Source organism: Bison bison, unplaced genomic scaffold, assembly GCF_000754665.1.
Source record: "Bison bison bison isolate TAMUID 2011002044 unplaced genomic scaffold, Bison_UMD1.0 scf7180017864144, whole genome shotgun sequence".
Lineage (NCBI taxonomy): Eukaryota > Metazoa > Chordata > Mammalia > Artiodactyla > Bovidae > Bison > Bison bison.
In genome coordinates, this window is record NW_011494716.1 from 6,150,807 (window position 1) to 6,169,364 (window position 18,558).

The window sequence follows — 18,558 nt, forward strand, 5'->3', positions numbered from 1 at the left end:
ATGCCTGGGACCCAGGGCTGCAAACCGGAGGCCTGAGTGGGTGGGCTCTCCCCTGGGGAGTGGAGAGGATAGAAAAGGGAGAGGTCGGAGGAGGGGGATGGGGAGGGGGTTCGGGGTGCAGCGGGAGCCTAGCAGGGGAGATGGAGAGTTTTGCATGTGGCTCCTGCTTGCCATGAGAGAGAGAGAGGAGAGGGAACTTGGGTGGTGCTTTGCACAGATCTGGAGCTGGGGTCCTGGGAAAAGCTGTGTCACCCTTAGCCCCTCCCCCAGATCCTTTCAATCAGATCTGCTGGGGGTGTGGGTGAGCCGGAGGCCCCTCCGGCAGCAGTGTCCCCTGGAGAGAGTGATCAGCGCTGCTCAGACACGTGACCTTGAAATACCCTTCATAAAAATGAACACCCACCTCTGCACGACGCCGGATGGAGGGTGGGGGCCCGGGTACGGGGCAATAACTCATGGAGTGTGGAGGGACTTGGGCAGGGGAGTGGTGGGTGAAATACTGTCCTGGGGACCTGCCTCTGACAGCCTGCTTCTCTCCAATTACCTTGGTGACTGTGGTGATAAATCTCGTTCACCTAAGTCTGGGTGCCCAGCAGGCTGAGCATCAGGGCATCCACGCTGGACCCAGCTCTGGCCATTCACAGTCCTGGCCGCTGCATGGACACTCTGGGCCTTTTCCACACTTTGCAATCCCATCTGTCCCTTTATTTTTTTATTTAAAAAATATTTATTGTTTATTCGGCTGCCCCGGGTCTCAGTTGTGGTACTCGGGATCTTCAGTTGTGGCGTGTGGGACCTAGTTCCCTGACCAGGAATCAAACCCAGGCCCCCTACATTGGGAGTGCGGAGTCTTAGCCACTGGGCCACCAGGGAAGTCCTTTGGTAAACTACTCATATGTTTCAAGGTTTCATTATTACAGAGAATCGGCCTCTTGCACGGATTCCCAATCACGTGTTCGGAGACGCAGTCTAGGATGGAACTCCAGATTGTAGTCAGACGTCGGGGTTCAAGGTCCTCCTCCACCAGTAGCTGAATGTCCTGCGAGCAAGTTCCCTGACCTCTGTGAGCCACAGAAATCTCATCCGCAACGTGGGAATCGGTGTTAAGATTTGTGAACTGGGAGGCAGCTTAGCAGAGTGGAATAAATGTGAGTTCTGGGGTCGGACAGACCTGTGTGTGCACCCGCCTCTTAGCTGTATCGCCCTGGGTACCTGGAGTGGCCTCTCTGAGCTTGATTTGGTTTCCTTACCTGTAACATTTGGGGGAAATCAAGGCAGCCTCCAGGCCTGTCCTGGTGTGGCTGAAATTCAGCCTCTGTACGGTGCCGGATTAAATCTCAGAGACAGAATTCTGAGGGAAGTAGAAATAGCTATTTATTGCTTTGCCAGGCAAAGGGGGCCACAGCGGGCTCATGCCCTCAAGGCTGCGTGTCCCGCTCTGGAGGGGGTAGTGAGGCGTCTTATATGTTCAGGGTGTGATCAGCTGGTGGACACGCTTCTGATTGGTTGGTGGTGAGGTAATCAGGAGTCAGCATCATCAACTTTCTGGTTTCAATGGTCTGGGGTCTACATGCTTGTGGGCAGCATGCAACTTCTCCCACTTGGTGGGGGTTTCAGTATCTGCAAAGCCGCTCAAGGATATGGCTCCGAATATTATCTGCAGTCCTTGAGGAACTGAAGACTTGGACTTGACTTTGTTTAATGGCTGAAGTATTATTATTTTGTCTTGCTTGACTGTTCTCCTTTCTATGTTTTCTTACTTCTCCGATTAAATTTATTCTTTAAGTAAAGTTTTGATACAGACAAAAAAGCAAGCAGAGGACTTGGGTGGAGTTCTATTCTTGGAGGGCCTCTTAGGGTCCTGCTTGGTTATACTGGGGATTCAGAAGATCATGTCTGTAGAGCGTATTGTCCAGAAATTGGCATATAGCAGGTGTTCACCTAAACCTGGTTCTCTCTTAACGCTCCTTTCCTTCTAGTGTGCTGGGGATCAGCACACTTTTTCTGGAAAGGGACAGAGAATAAATATTGTAGGCTCCGCGGGCCATATAGTCTCTTTCATAACTGTCTAACTCTGCCACTGCAGCAGGCAGGCAGCCACAGACAGTGTGCAAGCATGATTGTGCTGTGTTCATCCGATTCAACACTGTGCACTTTGAGAGTTGAAATTCTGATCATTTTCTTATTTTATTTTTGGCTGGGCTGGGTCTTCATTGCTGTGCACGGGTTTCTCTAGTTGGAGTGAGCGGTGGCTACGCTCTAGTTGCGGTGCGTGGACTTACTCCGAGGCACGTGGAATCTTCCCGGACCAGGGATCGAACCCATGTCCCATGCATTGGCAGATGGGTTCCTAACCGCTGGACCACCGGGGAAATCTGAGTTTCCAATCATTTTCACGTCACAAAATATGCTTTTGATTTAAAAAAAAAAACAGATTTAAGATAGAAAAACTTCTGTTACTTGTGGATTGCACAAAAACACAACAGGCTGGATGTGGCCAGTTGGCTGTGGTTTGCCGACCCCTGTGTTAGACAGTGAGTGTCTCCAAAGGGTGTGTAGTTTGCTTTATATTCTCTGTGCTTCGCTCAAGGCTGGACCTGTGCAGCCCCCAGTGAGATACAATTGTGGGAAATGGCTGTGAATAGGTATGTGATCAGGCACGTATATTGCAGGTACTCGAGTCACATTTGGAAAGAATGAAGCCCCTTCAAGGGGAATTTGCATACTATCAGAGGAGGAGCAAGGAGTGGGAGCCGGAGTGCGGGTACCAGAGACCCTTGGAAGTCTCTGTTGAATTCGGCTGTTCAGCCATTCCCAACTTAGCCAGCAGGGGGCGCAAGGGGACCGCTTTTCTCTGGGTGTCTGGGCGGCGGGAGGCGGTACCGCGGAGGCCTGCAGGAGATGGACCAGAGATGGACCGGATGATCTCCGAGCATCTTTTCTGCCCGGCGAATCTCAAGCTCTCTCTATCTCTCTCTCTCTCTCTCTTTTTTTTTTTTTTTGCAGAGGGAGACATTTAAAGATGAGCTGCCTGGAACTAGCTGGCAGCAGCCCCCTTTCCCTGGAGATGGAATAAAAGGAAAATCTTCCTCTTGTTGCCACTGGCTGTCATCCTGGAGTCTCAGTGTGCTCTCTTTATCATTCCTTTTGGTTAGAACGTATGCGCCTATAGAGGAGTTAATGGCAAAAGAAGTCAGGGCTCTCTTTAATTAAAAGCGGATTCATTAAGCACATGACAAACACTAGGCAGAAGGAAAATGGCTAAGATTGAGCCGGGACTGGGCACCAAGGACCTACAAATGACACTCTCTTAGCCTTTAAAACCTCAAAGAAAGCTTCGATGTGAGACCGTATGACAGCCCCCAACGGCTGCCTGTGGTGTCCTGGTCGGTGGTGATTCCATCTGTGAAGTTGGGATGGAGAAACATCACAAATTGGTCCATGGTGGAGGGCAGTGTTTCCAACCATGGACCTCAGGCTAGCAGCATCACCTGGGAGCTTCTAAGAAATGCATAGAAATTCAGGCCTGACCCCTGAATCATTCACTGGGGTTGGAGGTTGCATTTGGCCTCTAACCAGCCCTCTGATGGGTGTGATGCACGCCCCACCAGTGTGCAAACCACTGGCGTCCTGTAGCTGTTTTCAGCCTTGGCTGCACGTTGGAATCAATCACCTGACTTTGAAAAGCCTTCAAGTGGGACCCCGGAGAAGGCAATGGCAACCCGCTCCAGTACTCTTGCCTGGAAAGTCCCATGGACAGAGGAGCCTCGTGGGCTACAGTCCATGGGGTTGCGAAGAGTCAGACACGACTGAGCGACTTCACTTTCACTTTTCACTTTCATGCATTGGAGAAGGAAATGGCAACCCACTCCAGTGTTCTTGCCTGGAGAATCCCAGGGATGGCGGAGCCTGTTGTGCTGCCATCTATGGGGCTGCACAGAGTTGGACACGACTAAAGTGACTTAGCAGCAGCAGCAGCAGCAAGTGGGAACCACAGCCCAGACCCATGACATCAGGCCCTCTAGGGTTGAAACCAGCACCTGTGGGTTTTTTAAAAACAATTTTGTTGAAGTGTAAGCTGATGCACAGGCTTCCCAGGTGGCGCTAGTGGTAAAGAACCCACCTCCCGGTGCAGGAGACATAAGAGACGTGGGTTCGATCCCTGGGTCAGGAAGATTCCTGGGAGGAGAGCATGGCAACCCGCTCCAGTATTCTTGCCTGGAGAATCTCATGGACAGAGGAGTCTGGCGGGCTACAGTCCATGGGGTCACAGAGAGTCGGACACGACTGAGCAACTAAACAACAAACAATGACAACAGGTCATTATCAGTGCCTTACACACACCTCAGCCCTGAGTGAGAGCTGTGGAAGTAAACATCTAAGAGGTTTACTTACTGGGTTTCTTATCTCACAGTCTTGATGGGGCCAGACTGGGGTGACCTTTCTCTGCTTTGTCTTAACCCAGGTCAGCCCTGATGTCTTTAAATTTAAAGGTCCCCCTGAGCTTTAGGAATCTATCATGATACCAAAAAAAAAAAAAATATTGCCAGCATGTTGAGACTTCCTGGTGGCTCAGTTGGTAAAGAACCTGCCTGCAATGTGGGAGACTTGGGTTCAATTGCTGGGTCAGGAAGATGCCTTGGAGAAGGGAATGGCTACCCACTCCAGTATTCTTGGGCTTCCCTGTGGCTCAGCTGGTAAAGAATCTGCCTGCAATGTGGGAGACCTGGGTTCGATCCCTGGGTCGGGAAAATCCCAGGAAGAAGGGAAAGGCTACCCACTCAAGTATTCTGGCCTGGAGAATTCCATGGACTACAGTCCAAGGGATCGAAAAGAGTTGGACACAACTGAGTGACTTTCACTTTCACTTATGACATGTGTGTGTTGTGTCCGTGTGTGCTCAGTCATGTCTGACTCTCTGTGACCCCATGGACTGCTGCCCACCAGGCTCCTCTGTCCATAGGATTTTTCCAGGCAAGAATACTGGATGTGGGATTTTCCTGGCCCAGGAATCAAACCCGAGTCTCCTGCGTCTCCTGCATTGTCAAGCAGATTCTTTATACCACTAAGCCACCTGGGAAACCAGGATATGTGCACAAAGATATTCACTGGTGCGTTGTTTGCCTGCAAAAAAATTGGAAACATAACTTTTCCAATAATTGAATAATAGAATACATTACGGCACATTCAATATTATGGAACATCACAAACCATTGAAAACAAGTAGGTGGATCTATATGTATTGATCTGGGGAGAGAGGTACTATATATTATTAAGTAAAAAAGCAAATTGCTGATTTGTGCCTGTGACGTGATTCTTTTTTCTTTTGAGGACCCATGCCGGGGGTTAACACTCAGAAATGAACTGTCCGAGGAGACACACGTGCTGACAGAGCAAGAGACTTTATTGGGAGGGGCACTTGGCGGAGGGCAGGAGGGTAAGGAAACCCAGAACTGCTCTGCCTCATGGCTCGAAGATTCAGGGTTTATGGAGATGGCGTTAGTTTCCAGGTTGTCTCTGGCCAATTGCCTTGCTTGGCCCTTAGTCTGATTCAGGGTCCTTCCTGGTGGCGCATCTCTTAGCCAAGATCGGTTCCGGCAAGACGGACTCTGGAAAAAAAAAAAAAAAGAAGGACTCTGGGAGGTTGGTTGTCTCCTCCCTCTTTTGGCCCCTCTTGACTTCTCCCGGTTAGTTTTTGGCTGCAACACCACGTTCTTTGTTGAGACAGCTCAGGCAAGTGGGCCTGGCCAAGGCAGATGGTTTCAATCAACAGTTCCTTAATACTACTGTTATTAATATATGTGTGCTCATATATGTGTGTCTGCATAAAGGAAAAACCAAGCACGAAACCAGGCTCTTGCATTGCTTTCTTTGTGGGATTAGAGATCGGGAGGAACTCATTCATTCATCACCTCATTCATTCCTGTGCTCATTCATGTTTTCAGTTAATATTGATTCAGGGTCTGCTGTGTGTCGGGCACAGTAGCCCTGGGGACACGGCCGCGAACACAGCAGACCGGATCGCTGCTTTCCCGCAGCTGGACGCGCCACCTGTCCCGTGCGTGCGTGCACCGCCCCGTTTCAGTGCTGCGGTTCTGTCCTCGCAGGAACGAGGTCCTGAGCACAGTAGCCTGAGTGGCCACCCTCTGGAGCACACATTTTGCATTTATTAACATTTACTTATTTTATTTTTGGCAGGGCTGGGCCTTTGTTACTGTGCACAGGCTTTTCCTAGTTGCCGCAAGTGGGGGTTACCCTCTAGTTGCGGGGTACAGGTTTCTCTAGTCATGAAGCATGGGCCATAGAGCACAGGTTCAATCGTGGCTCATGGCTTAGTTGCCCCGTGGCATGTGAGATCTTCCTGAACTAGGGATCCTGCGTGTCCGCTGCATTGGCAGGCGGTTTCTTCTTTTTTTTTTTTTTTAAACTTTCTATTTGTATTCACAATGTTGTGATAGTTTCAGATGGAGAGCAAAAAGACTCAGCCATCCATAAACACGTATCCAATGTCTCCCAAACTCCCCTCCCATCCAGGCTGCCCTATAGTGTTGAGCAGAGTTCTCTGTGCTAGTAGGTCCTTGTTGGTTATCCATTTTATTTATTTATTTTTTAAAAGCCTTTTTTCTTTAGCCTTCAAGTTAAATTTTATAAAAACAAAATCTTATTAAACACCAGGATAAAGAGTCAATAGAAAAAAAAAAGCTCAGAAAAGATTAACTTGTACATTTCTCAAGAGATGAATCTTGTGAAACATAAGGTTCCAACGTGGGTGTGCACTTGCTCATGAGATGGTGGCTCCATTGTTGTTGAGTTGCTGAGTTGTGTTTTACCCTTTTGCAACCCCATGCGCTGTAGCCCACCAGGCTCCTCTCTCCAGGCAAGAATACTGGAGTGGGTTGCCATTTCCTTCTCCCAAAAGCTTTTTTCTTTAAAGACTTTATTAAATTTGTTACCATAGTCGTTTGTTTTGTTTTTTGGATTTTTGGCCCTGAGGCTTATGGGAGCCTGGCTCCCTGACCAGGGATTGAACCGGCACCCCCTGCATTGGAAGTGAAGTGAAAGTCGCTAAGTCACGTCCGACACTTTGTGACCCCATGGACTATACAGTCTAGGGAATTCTACAAGCCAGAATACTGGAGTGGGTAGCCATTCCCTTCTCCAGGGGATCTTCCCAACCCAGGGACTGAACCCAGGTCTCCCACAGTGCAGGCAGATTCTTTACCAGCCACAAGGGAAGCCCAGAATTGGAAGGTGAAGTTCTAACCCCTGGGCCACTAGGGAAGGCCCTGGTTATCCATCTTGAATACAGCAGTGTGTCCATGTGGCAGGCGGATTCTTAACCACAGGACTGCCAGGGAAGTCCTGGAGTGTGCATGTGAGCTTGGGGAAGACAGATGAAGAGATATTACAGAATGATAGATATTTGATGATAAAAAGACCTGTCTTGGAGGTCCTCCAACTTGCATGCAGTAAGAATTATCCCCCTGCCCAGGCCCCGAGGTCCCCCTTTACGTTCTGCCCAGCTGTCAGCGGTGGAAGGATGCTCTGAGCACCTCAACTGCCCCAGACGGTCGTGGGCCGGCTCTCCGTTTTGCTGAGTTGGCAGTGGGACCTCGTTTGTTAATTAAGAGTAGATGGTGAGCTGTCCTCATATTTTAATTAACCTAATGGCCTTCCCAGCACGACTCGGGTTCAGCTGTAGACATCACTGCAACTTTTAATAAAATGATGTGAAGGGCCATTAGGGAGGCATTTCCTGTCACTTGGCAGATAACCGCTTGGCAGTTGAGCCGAGGGAACACTTGGGTTTTGGTTTTACGGCATGGCGCTTTGTCTTTTAGTCATGCTTGAGGGCTTGATGGCCTTTTCGGCCCTAAACTAATTTGTTTGGCTTTGAAAGCACGGCCAGGAGAAGACGTCTCACAAGCTCGGAGGCTGGAGCAGACGCTCTTGGTGTTGTGCCCACATCCCCTCGGTCCCAGGGCCTCTGATCTTTGAGTGCCTGTGACACCTGGGACCCTGCCTGGGGCTTCCCTCGCTGGCTTGTGCTTGGCTGGACGAGCCGGGGTGGGTATCTTACGAGTTAGATCGTGTTGAAGTCCCAGCCCCGTACCTGTGGCTGTGACCTTGTTAGGAAGCAGGGACTCTGCAGGTGATCAAGTTAAGATGAGGTCATTAGGGTGGGCCCTCATCCGATACATGATTTTTATTGATCGATGTTTGGCGGTGCTGGGTCTTCTTTGCTGCATGGGACTTCTTATTGCAGTGGCTTCTCTTGCTGCGGAACATGGGCTCTAGGGCATGTGGGCTTCAGTAGTCGTGGCTCATGGGCTTAGGTGCTCTGAGGCATGTAGGGATCTTCCCGGACTAGGGATCGAACCCAGGTTCCCTGTCCTGGCAGGCAGATTCTTCACTACTGGACCACGAGGGAAGTCCCCAGGGTCTGCTTCTGAGACAGGGCTTGGCAAGCCCTGACTGCTGGCATGTGCATGTGAACATGAGTGTGTGTTTGTGTGTGTGTGTGTGTGCGTGTATGTGTGTGTGTGTGTGCACATGTGAGCACACTGTGTACTGTAAAGGCCTTGGCTCACAGTTTCCACTCTGCAGGCAAAGTAACTTCCTGTCTGAGTTGAGCCCTCAGCCCCTGGGCCTGTGGACCAGCCATCACCTTTGTCTGCAGGGTCCTCACCTTCTCCTCTCCACTGGGGTTGAGGCTTCTGTAAACCAAGACCCGATGGGGTCACAGCTGAGCGCCACCACCTCTCTGAGCTGAGAGGATGCTCTCGCCCTGTGGTCTGGCTCATGCAGGTCAAGGTGGCCTTATCTTTCAGGTTCAGCTCTGTCTCGGCCACTGGAGAGGTCAACCTCAACCGCTCCACCACGGCGCAGAGAGGCCAGCCACCCTCCGAAGGGATCCCCCAACTTCTGAACTCCTTCCAAGAGTGGGAGCAAAGCCAACACATGCCCTGTGCCCCGTGGTGGGCGTCTTCCTTCAAGATGGAGCTGCGGGTGGCTGGCCTCGGGCCAGTGTGCGCCCAGAAGGATCCCTCCACGGGCCACTGCATGGCCCTGTGTCTCTCTCCTGTGACACACTCCTGGCATTCCTGGAATGACATTCCTGAAATAGCAGGAGAGCCACGGGGACTGGCATTCCTGGTGCGATCATGGCTCCTGGGGAACCCTGGAGCAGGAAGAAAGACCTTCTCCCTGGGATACCGGGCTTGACTCAGGGCCATGTGAATTTGAGAATTACATCATGCATACACATGTTCATGCATATGTAAAACACGCAAATAGATGAAAACACTCTGACGGCCTGAGAAATACTGCGTGCTAAGTTGCTTGAGTCGTGTCCAACTCTTTGCGACCCCATGTTCTGCAGCCTGCCAGGCTCCTCTCTCCATGGGATTCTCCAAGCAAGAATATTGGAGAGTTTGCCCTTTCCTCCTCCAGGGGATCTTCCCCCTCCAGGGATGGAACCTGCGTCTCTTACATCTTCTGCGTTGGCAGGTGGGTTCTTTACTACTTAGTGCCACCATGGGGTTGGCCAAAAAGTTCGTTCAGGCTTTTCTGCAAGATCGTACAAACTTTTTGGCCAACCCGGTATTTGGAGTGATCCATGAAATGTTTCCTTTCTCCTTGTCCCTCGATGATAATTTCTTTCTCAGACTATTATATAAATACGAATATAGATCTAGGCACGGATAGATATAAACAGATGTAGATATAGATAGATCGCTATGGCTCAGATGTAGGCACCTCTCTATATATGTAGATACAGATTTGCATCAAGACACAGACATAAAGGTATAGACGTATCTATAGGTATAAATAGATATGGCGAGTGTATTTTTGAATGCCATTGTGCTGTCTGGGTGGTTTCGTGACATTCTCTTACCCCTCGATGATTGTCTAGACAGTTTTCCAGACCGAGAACACGTCTACCCACCTCCTCCTTTTCAGCCAATCCCCTGTGAGCTGGCAGTCAAGTCGCTCCCGCTTCTCCCCCGGACAATGCTGCCACAAACCACACTTTAACAAACTCTTAGATCTTTATGTAGGAGGGATTCCTGGAGGGAGAATTCTTGAGTTCAAAGGGAAGCACGTTTCAAATTTGGGGACCTGCTTTCCCCAATTGCCCTCCAAAGAGGTTGAACCAATTTCTGCTCCCAGAGTAATTGGATTTGAATATGAAAAGGGAGGCCGACCTCCTTCTGTACTTTAAGCTGGGGAAGTGGGCCAGATGCGTGACATGTAAATAGGTTAGGAGTAAGCAGGTCTGAACCGGCTTCCACTCAGCAATGCTTCGTTGTTTCTTTTTTAGTGCCTGTACTTGAAAGTAAAAACAAACCGATTTCTTTCCTGTGCTTTATATTTTAACACTTCCCTGATAGAGACAAGACTTTCCTTTCCACCTTGGCCATTTTGGAATCAGGGGGGTTTTCCTGTATCAATCACAGGTAATCATAATGGAACATGGGTCAAATCTTTACACACTGATAATTCACAGTCAAGATATTTGGGCTTTTGATTTTGTTTTACCTGTAGGTTCAGCCCCCATAGAAATGATCAACAGTTGACACTTGTGCCTGGAGTTGTGAAAATGTGATGTGACTTTGAACTTTGGGGTTCAGGTTGTACAACTCCATTTCCTTCCTCACTTTCATTCCTCCCAGGTTTTCCTAATGGAGAAACATGGTGCTTGCATAGGGTAGGGGTCACCGGGATGTGAGAGGGTGTCTCTTTGGCTGTATCCTGGCTTCTGTCCTGTGCTGTGGTGCTTGCAGAAAGCAGAACTGGTTGTTCTAAGTCGCATGTGTGTGCCCACCATCAGAAGACATGTCTGGGACTCTTCAGAAATGGGTCAGACTTGGAGATGTTTAGGGGTGGATGCGAGAAGTCCTGACTCCAAGCGCATGGTTTCAGAGATTGTCTATTTATTATTATTATTTCTGGAGGATGGTAGACTTGCAGGAAATTCTGCCAGAGGAGCTCCGAGGAGAAAGATGAGGTGCAGAACGGAACAGGCAAGCCCTGTGCTGAGGACTCATGTGTTGTAAGGATTCAGGGGGCTTCTGTTAGATGGGCAGACTCTAGAGCCCCCCCTGGAGAGGTGGCCTCCATCATCAGGGATGGGGCCGTGGAATCTGAAACCTACTTGGCTTTGGGCCTTGCATTGGCCAAAGGCTTGTTAGCCAACATGAGCAAAGGTTTGTGCTGGATTTGCTCTCTCGCACTTCCAGCATGGCTGTGAGAAACATGCCCTGGGTCACTGCTGGTGCCCAAGGAAGGAGGGACATGGAACGGAGTCACCTTAGGCCCTGGGGTCCTTGCAGGCCTGAACCTAGAATCAGAGCTGCTCCAGCGGAGTATGTGAATCATCACTTACTATGGTGTGCCTCTTCGGATGGTTTGTTACGCAGCCATAGCTGACGGATACCAAGTTTTTTTCTGTGTGCGTTTCACCTATGTTTCCCCCCACTATCACAATTACTAAGAAAGATGTGATGTGTGGGACTTCCCTGCTAGTCCAGTGGTTAAGAATCTGCCCTGCAATGCAAGGGACGCAGGTTCGACCCCTGGTTGGGAACTAAGATGCAACATGCTGTGGAGAAACTAAGCCCGTGAGCTCAAACTACTGAGCCCATGAGCCTCAGCTAGAGAGTCTGTGCCCTGCAGTGAAATATCCAGTACAACGCAGTAAGATCCCGCGTGCTACAGCTAAGACCTGACACAGCCAAATGAACACATATTTAAACAGAAATTGAACGGATTCTTAAAAAAAAAAAAAAAATGTGTACCTCTCCAAAATCTTCAACAGGCTGTGTGTTTAGAAGTGGGCAGCAATCATATTTATCTTGTTCCCATCACCTAAAATTCTACCTGGCACATGGCAGGACCTCATAAAGCACATATTGAATAATGAAAGATGAATGAATGAAAAGAAGCAAGGATAAATGCGCTTAGGTTGCCCCAGTTCCTTGGCTGCCCTTGGATCCTTCCAGTTACATTTCCTTTCTTTCTTTTTGAAAGATTACTCTAATTTTAGTAGGAGTTAATTTTTATGATCTGCCTGAATCAAGCATGTAATAAAAAAACCACAAAAACCCAAAGCTTAATGAATATATCTGAGTTCAGTGCCCAGTTGACTAAGCTCTCCTCCTTCACCTTTGACTTATTTCCTGTTTGTAACAGTCCTGGGATGCAGGATTTCTTTCCCTTTCTTGGGAGGACTTGAGGACCAGATGTGCCCAGGACATGTGGCCTGTCTACCAGCAGGGGGCGTGAAGGAGCCACGTCTGTTATCTCCAGCTTGTGGTCCAGGGTCTTCCTGCAGCCGGCTCCCTTCTCAGTGGGTCCTGGGCCTCGCTGACCTGATGCTGGGGCCCCATCTCTGAGAACCTGTGTGAAGTGTTCGAGTCTGATCCTCTCTCCAAGAATATGCCTTCATTCCCTGGGGTGCAGGAAGAATAAACTTCTTTTTTTTTTTAAATGATCAGGAAAACGTTAATGAAAAATGAACCATCAGTGAAATTAATTTCAAAGATTTATGCATTCCCTGTGACTAACAAGCCTGCACCTGTTCATTTGACATCCCTTATCCGCTTCTCCCCCCGCCCCACTTCCCACCTTCTTAAAATTTTCATCCTTTCCTGAAGGCATCTGGAGGGTGCGTAGAGCAGTTAAATACACATACGACGGAATAGGGACACGGCTTGTTAATTAAAAAGGGTGCTCTGCTGCTTCGGTTTGGAAGAGATGAACCAGGCGGAACAGAGTTACCATCCAGGAGGTGCTGGTGGGGTTTTTACGTGCTGTGTAAAAGCCCCTGGTTTAATGGGAAGGAAGGGACGTTCATTAGCTCTTCCTAGAGCTCCTCTGCCTCTGGCCTGGTCCACAGGAGTCATCCTTTCTCCCATCCTCCCCTCCCTTGGCATCACGTCGGACACCCTCATTGGATAAACCTACAGAGAGAATCTCCTGTCTCCCCGGTTCCGCCTCCACATTCATCCAACTGTCCTCAGGTCCAGCATTCTTCTATTCATGCCACTGACACCACATCCTGCCATTATTTCCTTGCGGCTTGGATGGGCGGAGGCCCGACAGGCCCTTTCTGATTGGCAGCTCTCAGAGGTGAGGAGCTTGCAGTTTGTGAAAAGCCCTAGAGAAATCCCAGATCGTGACAACTGGGGCTTCTTCGGGCATGGCCCCCGTTTGCTGTCCACCCTCGTGTCTGCCCCCTTCATTCTTGGTTAACTCCTTTTGGCACCATGCAAGTGCGTCTATAATAGCTCTGAGAATGTCCTTGAGACATTCTCATCCTCTAGCCTTTTATGAACTTTGCCTTAGGCATATTACTCATCTTCCTTTTTTAAAACTTTGCATAAAAAATGTAAAAATAATTGAGGTGTAACATCCATGCAGTGTGTACGAAATGTGTGCACCTTAGTATGTAGCCTGCTGAGTGTTTATATGTGTGTACACCTGTGTAGGGGCTTCCCAGGTAGCACTTGTCGTAAAGAACCAGCCTGCACGCATCCTTGTGCAACCGCAGCCCCAATCAGAATGGGGAGTGTCCAGTCACTCCGCCTTTTTGCAAGCCCTTGGCTTCGTTAATCTTTCTTTTTCTTTTTAAAGAGTATTGTATTTAAAAAAAATAATTTGTTTGCACCAGGTCTTGGTTGCAGCATGCAAGCTCTTAGTTCCCTGACCTGGGATCGAACCTGAGCCCCTTGCATCGGGAGTGCAGAGTCTTAGCCACTGGACCACCAGGGAAGTCCTTTTTTTTTTTTTTTTTGAATTCCAGCCATTCTGCAAGGGGTGTAGTGGTTCTCCATCTCCGCCCCCTGCGCCCGCCACCCCGCCTCTGCTACCACTGTTTTATTTGTTTGTAATTTATTTATTTATTTTTGGCTGTGCTGGGTCTTCGTTGCTGCTTTTCTCTAGTTGCGGCAAGCGGGGCTGCTCTCTACCTGTGGTGTGAGGGCTTCTCATTGCGATGGCTTCTCTTGTTCCCGAGCGTGGGCTCTAGGCATGAGGACTTCTGTAGTTGTGGCCCACGGACTCAGTTGCTCTGTGGCGTCTGGGAACCTCCCGGACCAGGGATTGGCAGGCGGACTCTCGTCCACTGTACCACTAGGGAAGTCCCCAGCTCCTATCACTTTAACACCATTTTCAGCCTTTGGACATGGTGGGACGTGAAACCCAGCCCCGTGCTCACTATGAGGTTCGTGAAAAGAAGGCTGGTAGGAAGGCAAGCAGGAAGGTGAGAAAGATCCTTGGAGAGTCTCCCCCCTTTTTCTTTCTTTATTTTTTGGAAATGTGTTCACAGGGGGATCTATAACTGGGAGAGGAAGTCTGATAGTTCTTTATCGGATGGTTTTGCTCTATAAACATTCACCCTGCATAATCACTGCCCATCTACCCACCTGCCCCCAATCCAGACCTGCTCTCGGCCTGTTCCTCTTGGGTTTGGGGGCAGAACCATGACCTCCGGAGCTCTCCAGGAGTGTGGGGATGTCATCTCTGGTGTTGGGGGTCTTTCTTGGAGGAAGCAACCTGTTCTTCCATGGTGGGAGAGACCCCAGGGAGAAAGAGTACAGCCATGGGGCTAGGCATGCAGGCACCTGGCATGAGACAGCTCAAGTTCAATCCTGGCTCCAGGATTGGAAATGCCATGAGGAAGTGCCTCAACCCTTCTGTCCTCATATTTCTCATCCGTAAAAATGGGATGACAATATGAACAGGCTTTGTCTCACAAGGTTGTTCTTTTTTGTTTTAAAATTTTTATATGATTTTTAAAGGCTGCACTCTGTTAACAGTTATTGCAAACTATTGGCTGTGTTCCCTGTGTTGTACAATATATTCTTGTAGCCTAATTCATACCCAATAATTTGTACCTTCCATTGTCCTACCCCCAACTTGTTCTCCTCCCCAGTGATAACCACTAGCTTGTCCTCTGTATCTGTGAGTCTGCTGCTGCTGCTTCTTCCTTTTTTTTTTGGTTATATTCACAAGTTGTATTTTTTTAGATTCCACATATAAGTGATGTTGTTGTTGTTGTTCAGTCTTCAAGTCGTGTCTGACTCTTTGCAATCCCATGGACTGTAGCACGCCAGGCTTCCCTGTCCTTCACCATCTCCCAGAGTTTGCCCAAGTTTGTGTCCATTGAATCTGTGAGGCCATCCAACTGTCTCATCTTCTGTCGCCCCCTTCTCTTTCTGCTTTCAATCTTTCCGAGCATCAGGGCCTTTTCTGCATACAAGTGATATCATACAGTATTTGCCTCTCTATCTGGCTTTTCTCACTTAGCATAATACCCTCCAAGTCCATCCATGATGCCGCAGATGGCATTATTTTGTTCTTTTTATGGCTGAGTAATCTACTGTGGTGCTGGAGAAGACTCTTGAGAGTCCCTTGGACTGCAAGGAGATCCAACCAGTCCATTCTGAAGGAGATCAGCCCTGGGATTTCTTTGGAAGGAATGATGCTGAAGCTGAAACTCCAGTACTTTGGCCACTTCATGGGAAGAGTTGACTCATTGGAAAAGACTCTGATGCTGGGAGGGATTGGGGGCAGGAGGAGAAGGGGACGACAGAGGATGAGATGGCTGGATGGCATCATTGACCCGATGGACGTGAGTCTGAGTGAACTCCGGAAGTTGGTGATGGACAGGGAGGCCTGGCGTGCTGCGATTCATGGGGTTGAAAAGAGTCGGGCATGACTGAGCGACTGAACTGAACTGAACTGAATATTTCCATTGTATGTTTACACCACATTTTCTTTATCCATTTATCTGAGACAGACACTTAGGTTGCTTCCATATCTTGGCTATTGTAAATAGTGCTGCTGTGAACATTGAGATGCAAATGTATCTATTCGAGTTATTGTTTGAGTTTTTTTTTTGTTTGTTTGTTTAATATTCCCAAGGCTGGAATTGTTGAGTGATATGGTAGTTCTATTTTTAGTTTTCTGAGAGAACCTCCATACTGGTTTCCATAGTGGCTGCACCAGTTTTTACAGTCCCACTGAGAGTGTACAGGGGTTCTCACAGGGTTGTTCTGAGGCTGAAATGAGCTAATATGTCCCAGTACAGAGTTAAGGTTGTGTAAATTACTGCTTCCCTGGTGGCTCAGTGGTAAAGAAAAGAATTCACCTGCTAATGCAGGGGAAGCAGGTTTGATCCCTGGGTCGGGAAGATCCCCTGGAGAAAGAAATGCCAACCCACTCCAGTATTCTTTCCTGGAAAATCCCATGGACAGAGGAGCCTGGCGGGTCAGAGTTCATGAGGTGGCAAAGGAGTTAGACATAACTTCAAAACTAAACAGCGACAAAATTACTGCTACTATTACATAGCTTTGGAACAACATAAACTTGGTTTCAATCCTAGATCCAAAGTGTATTAGCTGTACAACCTTGGGCAAATCCTAGAATTTCAGTTCCCTCTTCTGAAAAGAAGAAATAATCACATAATCCCCTAAGACTTTGGTAATGATGAAAACAAGACTAGCATAATTAATGGAGCTCGAGGTGGGTCCTTAAGACGTTTTACTCTGCCCCGAACACATGAGTGGGCTGAGTTCTAAAAAATGTGTTCAAATGACGTGTTTTGAACTAGAAATGCCTTTCCCAATGTAAACCACGTTCCAATGGACTGGCCGTGTCCCAATACAGCCCGTTACCTCTGGTTTTTCAGGTTGAAAACATTTTCGTAAGGAACTATTTCAAATCTTCCGAAAAGTACAGGAAATAACCTGACACCGTGTGCTCACCCTCTGGAGCCGACACATGTTAACATTTTGTCATATTTGCTCCACATCCTTCTTTACAGATGGGGAAAATATTAGAGGTACAGCTGAGATGAAGCTATTTAATCACGGATGCAGTTGAATTCTGGTTCCGATGGGTATTTCTGTGCTAGGTCTCTTTGTGGGTAGTGGGGACGCTGATAGGAATAAGAGAGCTCCCTGGCTTCCGTGGGCTCACGGACCCGTGGGGAAGGCACACCCCGTGAACAGACAAGTGTCCAGTGTGGAAGACTCAAGAGTGGTGGTGGCGTTGGGGAGCGCGGGTGTCAGAGGTCAGACATCTGAGCTATGTCTTGAAAACTTTAGTAGGATTTTGTTGCCGTGGATTTGGAGAAATAGGCTTTCCAGGTGGAGGGAACAGCAAAGGCGGGGAGGTGGGAAATGGTGTGTGAACTCGGTGTATGCTATTCAGATTCTTCGTAACTTCTGCCTGATCTTTCAGACTGTGGGATGTTGCATCTGTTTCCTACAGCGTCCGTAACAAAGCACCACAAAGCCAGTAGCTTAAAGCGACAGAAATGTATAGTCTCAGTTCTGGAAGCTACAAGTCCAAAGGGAAGGTGTCAGCAGGCCTTGTGCATTCTGCTAGGAGAACCCCTCGTTGCTCTTCTCCACCAGGGATCCTCGGCGTTCCTTGTCTGGTAGCTGCTTCTCTCCAGTCTCTGCCTCCGTCATCACCTTGCCACCCTGTCCCTGTGTGTCTCTGTATCCCTTCTCCTCTTCTTATGAGGACCCCAGTCATATTGGATTAAGGGCCCACCCTCCTCCAGAATGACCTCATCTTAATATAACTTCACAGAAAGTGAAGAAGAACTAAAGAGCCTCTTGATGAAAGTGTAAGAGAAGAGAGAAAAAGTTGGCTTAAAATTCAACATTCAAAAACTAAGATCATGGCATCTAGTCCTATCACTTCATGGCAAATAGATGGGGAAACAGTGGAAACAGTCAGAGACTTTTTTTGGGGGTGGTCTCCAAAATCACTGCAGATGGTGGAATTAAAAGCCCGCAGCCATGAAATTAAAAGACACTTGCTCCTTGGAAGAAAAGTTATGACCAACCTAGACAGCATATTAAAAAGCGGAGACATTACTTTGCCAACAAAGGCCTGTCTAGTCAAAGCTATGGTTTTTCCAGTAGTTATGTATGGATGATGGAGAAGGCAATGGCACCCCACTCCACTACTTTTGCCTAGAAAATCCCATGGATGGAAGAGCCTGGTACTGGTAGGCTGCAGTCCATGGCGTCGCTAGAGTCGGACACGACTGAGTAACTTCACTTTTTTCACTTTTCACTTTCATGCATTGGAGGAGGAAATGGCAACCCACGCCAGTGTTCTTGCCTGGAGAATCCCAGGGACGGGGGAGCCTGGTGAGCTGCCGTCTATGGGGTCGCACAGAGTCAGACATGAATGAAACGACTTAGCAGCAGCAGCAGCAGCAGCAGCAGCAGTTGCTGTTGTAGTGATTTTTTTTGTTAAAGAAAGTGGAAGTATAGTTGATTATAATGCTGTGTTAGTTTCAGGTGTATAGCAAAGTGATTCAGTTATACACATATGTATCTTTTTTTCAGATTCTTTTTCATTATAGGTTTTTACAAGAGGCAATGAGTTTTTAAAAAAGTGTGTTTATTTATTTTGGCTTCACCCAGTTTTAGCTCCAGCCTGTGGGATCTAATTCCAAGACCAGGGATTGAACCTGGGCCCCCTGCTTTGGGGGTGTAGTCATAACACTGGACCACCAGGGAAGCCCCA